Source organism: Atractosteus spatula, chromosome 10 (genome assembly GCF_055471065.1).
Source record: "Atractosteus spatula isolate fAtrSpa1 chromosome 10, fAtrSpa1.hap1, whole genome shotgun sequence".
In the NCBI taxonomy this organism is placed as follows: Eukaryota; Metazoa; Chordata; class Actinopteri; order Semionotiformes; family Lepisosteidae; genus Atractosteus; species Atractosteus spatula.
Genome location: NC_142715.1, coordinates 28,863,060 through 28,869,059, shown reverse-complemented (window position 1 = coordinate 28,869,059; position 6,000 = coordinate 28,863,060). Strand labels below are relative to the sequence as shown.

The 6,000-nt window shown below is 39.0% G+C and overlaps 1 non-coding gene across 1 annotated transcript; it reads left to right on the top strand.

The window, feature by feature from the left end:
• The first annotated feature begins 2,504 nt into the window (after positions 1 to 2,504).
• On the top strand, positions 2,505 to 2,592 carry trnay-gua (transfer RNA tyrosine (anticodon GUA)). Its single transcript is given in 2 exon segments — positions 2,505 to 2,541; positions 2,557 to 2,592. It is a non-coding gene; the product is annotated as a tRNA-Tyr (tRNA).
• The last annotated feature ends 3,408 nt before the right edge of the window (positions 2,593 to 6,000 follow it).

Sequence of the window (6,000 nt, the reverse complement as noted above, 5' to 3'; positions counted from 1 at the left end):
GAATAGGAGTACCTTTAATTACTGTATAAAGAGTTGTATCTCCCAGGCCACTCTTTTGTTGTTTATCTTTTCGGCTTGTGCCAGCATCAGTTCATTTGTCATAAGTCTGAAAACCAAATTCTCACTGAGTTTAGACATTTTTTCAAGTAAGTTTCCACTCAGCATTTATTTACTCAAATATTTAGGATCAAATTTAGTACTGTAATCCTTATATTTTAAAAGACAATTTAGCAGTTTTACACCTTGCACATTCAGTGGTTAACACATAGGTATCTATAAGCTCAATTCTGTGGATATGTTAACTTGATCAAAGTAAAAATGTAATGTAAAAACATTTAAAAAATCAACAAGCAATACCTTGACAAGACTGTGAACACACTTTCTCTGACATCACTGCCGCCTACTCTCCGAAGTTGGTTTATCTGGAAATAATATTATATTAGAAATAATGTTAGAAGCTACTAGATCTTCATTAATTAACTAATGAGACATACCCATTTACACATTCAATGGAACAAACACATTTTCACATATTAACTGCACTTTTTTGCAGTATTTTCTCAGTCTATAAATACAAAGTGACCATTTTTCAAAGTAAAAAAAAAATTGTAGTAACTTTTTAGAACATGAAAACACTTTATTTTGCCATTAAAGGATAAGCAAGATTATACATTAAAAACAGTAAGATCCATCAGGATTACGAGCAGCTCAAACTCGGTCTCCCGGACAGTTGGCTGGAGAAGCTCTGTCCACAAGACTGGGCAGCAGGCCTGGCTTGGCCGGAGCTGTGGGTGAGATGTGCCCAGATCCGAGCTGGCATGGATCTGGGCACGTCTGAGGCTGCCTTTCCTGCCCCAGGGATGCGAACAGCTGGACTTCTTCATCCGTCACAACTGTGTTTTCCCCATGATGGTGCTGCAGTGCTTCCATGCTGGGGAGGACTTCCTCTGCCTGGTGTGCGTGCAGTGGACGGAGGGGCTGCTGCACCTCTTTGTCAGTTGTGATGGATTGAAGGATTTGAAGGCGTACTTGACAGACCTGCTGGATGGCCTGTTTCGCTCTGTTTGAGGAGCTGTTCTTGACGGGGTACCCTGGAAAGAGCTGTTCCTCTTTGGATACTGCGGGTCTGAGGAGGGGGTTAATGCCATTTTAGTGAACCTCCTCCTCAGCCTAGCAAGGGCAGCTGTCTGGGAGAGGGGGAACCTGGTGATGTACAATAGCCTGAAGCCAGGCCTTGTCAGGCTGTACATCGCCAGGGTGAAGGACTGCTTCTCTCTCAGCCTGGCCTACTGCAGGGCTGAGAGGCGGATGGCCGACTTTCGCAGGATCTTCTTAAAAAATAGCATCTTTGTGGAACTGCGAGAGGAAGACCTGTACTTCAGGCTCTGAGGTGGGGGTGTCTCCTAATAGAGAAAGATAAGATCAGAATATATTTTATGTTTGTGGTTTAGGGTTGTTATATTTAATTTGTTTTCTTGTGCCTTAATTAGCTTATTTTTTTCTTGAACTATGTTTTATATACAGATTTGATTGGTGTTGTAATTGTCAATTTCTTATTTTCTTTTTGTTTTTAAACCATTTAAATACTTTATTGCATTATTGATAAATGAAAGATAAAAAAGGCGTTGCGTTTAGGTTGCAGTTTCCCTTGGCAACATTTGTTCAAATCTCACTTCCGACAAAGAGCCTCTCTCGTTAGAATAGAAATGACAGAACTTCTAAGTAGAAAACATTTTTCACATCTCACATTTCATGTGTTTAATGTTAAGTGTCTTAGTGGTTGCCTCGGTGAATGATGGCTCTTCTCCCTTGCAGGGTGACGTTAAACTTCTTCTGAGGAGTCTCCCACGTACAGCTTTTCTTCATCAAGAGCCGAAGCAACAGAGACAGACTTCAAACTCAAATGAATTACTCCTTGAGTGTTTATGACAGTCTTTAAAAAGATGAGAGCAGGCGAAACCGTCTTTGGAAATGAGCAAATTTAGTTCGTACAGTGCTGAGTACCCAAGTTTGTTGCGCGGGAGACCAGGGTACGTTTCTGTGACAGGGCGCTGGTTTAATTTTTTTAATTGGTTGAATCAAATCTGAATGGCCAGGTGGTTAAGGTGTTGGACTTTAAATCCAATGGACAAATGTTAATGTGGGTTTAAACCCCCCTCCAGGTAGACTCTTATAAATATTCTGAAGTGATAGAATAGTTTGAAGATTTACACTGTATTTAAATGTCAATAACTGAACTCTCACAATCACATACTGAAGGCTTTACATGCAGTAGCTGTGTTGCAGTTTCTAATAAAGATGGAATTAAACTGTTTGTTTTGTGTCTCCCTGATCCACTTCTTGATCCAAATGAAATGTTTAATATGATCCCTCGAGAAAAAAAAGTCCTTGAGTCATTTTCCACCTGGAATGTGGAAACGAGTTGGAAACTTGATGTCGAACTGGAATTTAAATCACCTTTCACTACATTGGGCAGTTTGTGCCAGAGAGAAGCTCTTGACATCCCTTTGATAGCTCAGTTGGTAGAGCAGAGGACTGTAGTGGAAACAGTGGGGAATCCTTAGGTTGCTGGTTTGATTCCAGCTCGAAGGAAGGTGTTTTTTGTGTACTTTAATCAAAGAGTTAAAATAGTGAATCTTTTTCACTCAGACTTCGATCAAAAGCTCAATAAACGACGAAGCAGGGGCTCTTGTTCCGAATTCAGCTCACGTCTGATTGTCTTGTTTTGGCCAAGATCTGATCTTTGAATTCAGGGACTACTCTGTCTGCTTTGTAATTCAAAAGTAGATACAAATATCACGTTTTTTGTAGATATTAAGGTGTTCTCTGTTTTCAAAGGATAGGTACTTAATAGGCTTTATGATTTGGTTTTGATTTTGAATCATTATATTATTAAGTTTGTGCTTCCTGTGTTTTTATCATATCGTGAACTTATTTTTTAAACAAATGCTTACAAAGGCAAACACTGCACACATCTGTTTATACTAGCGGTGAACTGTACATTTTTATTAAGTACAAGCTACTACTGCACTTTTGGGAGTATTAACAGGTTCGATATAAGTGGCAAAAATATAATATTCTGACCCTGAAAGGCATTATACTCACTGAACTGAGAGCATGTGACTGTGTACGGGCTTACAATTCATGAATATCAATGGTTAGACGCTTACAATGAGTGATGTTCGTGTTTTATATTATTTAGGAAATTTAAAAAAATCATTTTCAAACCTACAGCTTGAATGAAATTTTTTTTTAAAATAAAATAAAAAAAAGATTTTGTCTCTTTCTTGTAACTGTGCTAAAACAATTCAGATGATAATAATAATAATAATAATAATAATAATAATAATAATAATTGCTAACACTTATATAGCGCTTTTTCTGGACACTCCACTCAAAGCGCTTTACAGGTAATGGGGACTCCCCTCCACCACCACCAATGTGCAGCATCCACCTGATACATCAGAAAACATATACAGAATACAGATACATCAGAATAGTTAGTATGTGAAGGTCACTGGTTTATATCCAGTTACGTGTATTGGGATTGAAAATAGACTTTTACATGGACTTTATTGGGTTTTAGGAATCAGGAAATTTATTTTTGCGCATCTTCGACTACGATCAGGAATAACTTAGTGTTTTCAGTGTGTTGATTGTTTCTGCCTGTGATCTCGGAATCTATTACTTGTGCCTTTACATGTACAGTAGAAACCTGGTTCGTGGCTTAAATTCAAGGTAAACAAGACTAAGGAAATGAGTTGGAAACTTGTCCATTAAATAAATGAACAGCACCTGAAAGCAAACGTTGGGTCTGGTTTCCTTTCTCTCCAGCATGAAATAGCAATCATTACAAATAGCACCAGCTAATGTCCAATAGGGTTAGTCATTTTAATTAACATGAATATACTGTAAGGTCCTGGTACATGGGAGTGGATTTTATGCATAATTAAAAAAGGGCAAATTATATTTACAGGCTTCAGACACTTTTTAATACAAAAGTGACCTAAAACTCCCTAACTTTCAGGCTTCCTTGAACCTGTGATAAAAAAGGGGTCTGAAACTTCCATTCTGTTATGGAACTGTCTCTAAAGTCGGACGTGGTCTATCGCGGATGTGCAGTGTGCCTTTTCTCTTGTCGTGTTCAAGATGATTCGCTCCTGACTGCATGTTCTGTACTGCTCTGTTATTTTGTTCAGATTACCTATGTGGTGTACAGATAAAACTCAACTGCCTGGTGTATTTTCCTGGTTCAGCACCAACAGAACCAGAAAACACATCAGGTGACTTTGACATGATTTGAACATACAACCTTCTGAAGGGGAGTCAGACACGTTACCATTGTGCCACAAGGTCACTCCTGCTAAGTGATTTTAATTCCCCCAAGGAGAAAAATCCGCATCCCTGAATTTTTTTTTTATTCTCTCCTGTGAGGAGCACTGCTCTTCCGAAGGGGTTCTCTTCTTCCCAGACCACAGATTATTCTTCCTGCACATCTCTTACATATAGACCAGACACACCATCTCCACTAACATCTTCACTATATCTATAGATCTGACCCGCTACAGCCCCGATATTCCTGGACAGGATATTTACCACCAGCCTCATGAAATTCCCTTGCGAGGATATGGACATAAGAATATTTGTGTGTGGTTAAAAAAATGGTGTAAACGGCTGTGAAAACATTCAAAATGTACTTTATACACAAAGTAAGTGTTTTCGTAACTGTAAGATGTTTCATGAAAACGTTACTGGCATGCCAAAATCATTTTCAAACTTCAAGCTAACTTCCCCGCAGTGTAGCGCAATTGGTCAGTGTGCAGCGCTTATACAGTGGTGTTCTGCAGAGGTTGAGTTTGATCATCACCTGGAGCAGTCTCTGTTTTCAGCTGCAGAAACTTTCTTGAATTTAAGTCGGTTCTTGTGTTACTTTTTCCGATCGATGGAGCTGTATTAATGCAGGCACACCTGCTTCCACGTCAAGTTAGTTTATCGTTGCTCACAAACCAACACACTGCAGACACATCTGATATTGTCACTGCTTTTGGGCCACATGTTCCTCCTGTCAGCCTACCATGATCATACAGGAGTGAACAAATGAAACGAAAGCACACCAAGTTTAAAAAGGTCTTCCTGAAATTCCTCATATTTGAGCCAGCACTAAAATATTTCATTCGGTTTCACCCAATACATCATGGAAACAGTATTTGCAGGGGAATGCTGTCACACATGAAATCTTATTTGGTTCTGAAGTTTGAGAGGTATATTACAAAACGAGTGGGTGAATAGAAAATGAAACAGGAGTCACTTCGTAGGCTTAAAAGAAATCCAAGCAGCATAAAAACTCGTGAATTTTAACAATGTAGAACACTCACAAATTTCATTGTGCTGCACCTTTCTCCTGCTGCTTTTATAATTTGGTCTTTCACATTTTAATGCCCATCTTACCGAACATCTTTTCTCAATTACAGACAGCCCAAACAGTTCTTAAGGCAGAAATCGAAGGCTATCTAATGTTTCCTTTCTGCTAAAGACATTGAAGTTTTTGGGAAGCATTTTCCTTGTCCATTAAGTTCTTGCTAAGCAATTTCTCCGTTTTCCTTTTATTGTGATTGTCAGCGAGTACAAGACTGGAATAATGCACGACAGGAAAAGCTTAGCTATCGGGAGTGACATTTGAACTGACGCCTCCACTTAGAGACCAGAGCACATGAGCAACATGAAAAAACAAGAGTCCTTGAGTGTGGCACTTTAGACCACTTAACCATCCTGCCAGGCAGCAGAGGGTGGTGTGTGCACCCATTGCTTTGTCAACTAAAAATCAGGGCAGATTATGCTAGAACAACAGAAGGATTATTAAACACTACCGATAGTTCTTTTCCTCTTATTACAGAGATTTCTACATTGCAAGACATTTGATGACTTAGATAAAGGAATGTCATGGTAAACAAAACAGGCAAGGATGGGGTTCAAACCCACAAACTTCAGTTTACAAAACCA